General features: G+C 42.0%; 1 protein-coding gene across 4 annotated transcripts in view; it reads right to left on the reverse strand.

Moving 5' to 3' along the window:
* LOC127909552 (uncharacterized) overlaps positions 1-2,972 on the reverse strand; it is a 32,223-nt gene that overhangs the window by 703 nt on the left and 28,548 nt on the right. The window lies entirely within an intron of this gene.

Here is a 2,972-nt window from a genome sequence, read left to right on the forward strand (position 1 = left end):
CTTCCACTCTCTCAGTCAGTTCACTCTCTCAGTCACATAGCTTCCACTCTCTCAGTCACGTAGCTTCCACCTCTCAGTCTCTCTCAGTCACGTAGCTTCCACTCTCTCAGTCACGTAGCTTCCACTCTCTCAGTCACATAGCTTCCACTCTCTCAGTCACATCTCAGCACGTTTCCACTCTCTCAGTCACATACTCCACTCTCTCAGTCACATAGCTTCCACTCTCTCAGTCACATAGCTTCCACTCTCTCAGTCACGTAGCTTCCACTCTCTCAGTCACGCTTCCACTCTCAGTCACGTAGCTTCCACTCTCTCAGTCACATAGCTTCCACTCTCTCAGTCCCCCTCTCTCAGTCACATAGCTTCCACTCTCTCAGTCACGCTTCCACTCTCTCAGTCACATAGCTTCCCTCTCTCAGTCACTTCCCCTCTCTCAGTCACGTAGCTTCCCCTCTCTCAGTCACGTAGCTTCCACTCTCTCTGTCACGTAGCTTCCACTCTCTCTGTCACATAGCTTCCACTCTCTCAGTCACATAGCTTCCACGTCAGCTTCCACTCTCTCTGTCACATAGCTTCCACTCTCTCAGTCACATACTCTCTCAGTCACATAGTAGTCTCCACTCTCTCAGCTTCCATCTCTCTGTCACGTAGTTTCATCTCTCTCTGTCACGTAGCTCACATAACATAGTGACTGATAAATAATGACTATAATAAAGGCTACCTTTAAACTTCCATCATGTGGACATTCAGAAAGTCTTGTCCTACTAGGAGGGAAGCTGAAAAACATATATATTCTCTATTACAGGACTAGTAAAGGTCCAGTTTGCAAACTATTTCTACATGAAAACTGAAATAGTATATTCATTATTTTTTCATTTTAGTAAACGCTCTTATCCTGAACAACTTACAGTATCGAGTGCATACTTTGCAATACTGGACCCCCCCCCGTGGGAATCGAACCCACAACCCAAGCATTACCAATTGAGCCACACCATCACAAATCACTTATTGTGAATTGGAGGAGCACTTATTGTGAATTGTTTTATCTCCATGGTGATGAAAAGTCTACAAGTCAAAACCTAGATAACCCGCCGATGTACACTAATACACTAATGTATATTTCGATTAAGTGGTTTGTAATAATATTACATTTAATAACGCACAAAAGTGGTTGTTTTTCATATTAATTTGATCAGAAAAAAATATTTAATTTGATGTTAATTGGATGTTTTGTGTCTTTGTCCACAACTATGCACCTTTTGATGTACTATTTGAGGATTATTAATATATATTAATATATAAATATGAATATTTGTACTATTTGAGGACAAAGGGTTTACTTCTCTCTGGGTTCCATTAGTGATGACATCACAGAGAAGGGGAAACAGAGGTACAACTCTTACCATTCCAACATGTGAATCCTGCTAGATACTGTTGTTAATTATTACAGTACCTGTTGTTGTTGTTGTTGTTGTTGTTGCAAAATCAGAACCGGTTTGTACCCGTTAAGAATTACCATCACCGTGAAGAAAAAAAAACAATGTACGATATTATATATTATTATATTATAGTTATATATATATATAGTTATTATATAGTAACTGCGTATTTTGAGATGGCAAGTGGTTTGTGACAGTGTGGCTCATGGCGGTGTGGCTCATGATGGTGTGGCTCATGACGGTGTGGCTCATGACGGTGTGGCTCATGACGGTGTGGCTCATGATGGTGTGGCTCATCTTGTAATGCTTTGGGTCGTGAGGCTCTCGCGGCTTTGTCGACACGAATGTAAGAGTAAAACATGACTGTTTCTAGTGGCGGTTGAGTTACGAGTGAAGTGTCGCTGCTTCACATCACTTCAAAAGATTGAAGAGTGACTGAAGAGACCGGCTTGGCAGTTGTGTAGGAGAGCAGATCAGCTCAATCAGATCGTGTCACTGAAAGATGCTCATTTCTTCCAATGAGAGGATTGCATGAAATATTCTGCAGTAACCGCTGCATAGGATTGGACAAAAACAGATGAAACTGAGCTTTATGTTCAAATGTCCGTTAGTCTTACGTGGAAGTCTAGTTACATTCGTCAACTAAAATGAGAAGAAGTCATTTCTAACACTTATGTTTTGTTTTTCACCCAGCTGGGCGTCTCATCTCGTTATCGTCAATAGTTTTACAAAAGACAAAAAAAAGAAAAAAAAAAAAAAAAAAAAAAAAAGGTCCTCGAGTTTTAGTCATAGATATTGTTGTTGTTGTTGACGGAATTAAACACTTTACAGAACAATAACAACATTAGTAGCCTTGTGATGACATATACTTTAGGAAGCATTTGCAGAAATCGAGAGAGACAGAGAGAGAGAGACGGAGAGAGAGAGAGAGAGAGACAGAGAGAGAGAGAGACAGAGAGAGAGAGACAGAGAGAGAGACAGAGAGACAGAGAGAGAGAGACAAAGAGAGAGAGAGACAGACAAAGAGAGAGACAAAGAGAGAGACAAAGAGAGAGAGACAAAGAGAGAGAGACAAAGAGAGAGAGACAAAGAGAGAGAGACACAGAGAGAGAGACAAAGAGAGAGAGACAAAGAGAGAGACAAAGAGAGAGAGACAAAGAGAGAGAGACAGAGAGAGAGAGACAGAGAGAGAGACAGAGAGAGAGAGAGACAGAGAGAGAGACAAAGAGAGAGACAGAGAGAGAGAGAGAGAGACAGAGAGAGAGAGAGAGAGACAGAGAGAGAGACAGAGAGAGAGAGACAAAGAGAGAGAGACAGAGAGAGAGACAGAGAGAGAGAGAGAGAGAGAGAGAGACAGAGAGAGAGACAGAGAGAGAGAGACGAGAGAGAGAGACAAAGAGAGAGAGAGAGAGAGAGAGAGAGACACAGAGAGAGACAGAGAGAGAGAGACAAAGAGAGAGAGAGAGAGAGAGAGAGAGAGAGAGAGACAGAGAGAGAGACAGAGAGAGACAGAGAGACAGAGACAGAGAGACA

This window comes from Oncorhynchus keta, chromosome 1 (assembly GCF_023373465.1).
Source record: "Oncorhynchus keta strain PuntledgeMale-10-30-2019 chromosome 1, Oket_V2, whole genome shotgun sequence".
Taxonomy (NCBI): domain Eukaryota; kingdom Metazoa; phylum Chordata; class Actinopteri; order Salmoniformes; family Salmonidae; genus Oncorhynchus; species Oncorhynchus keta.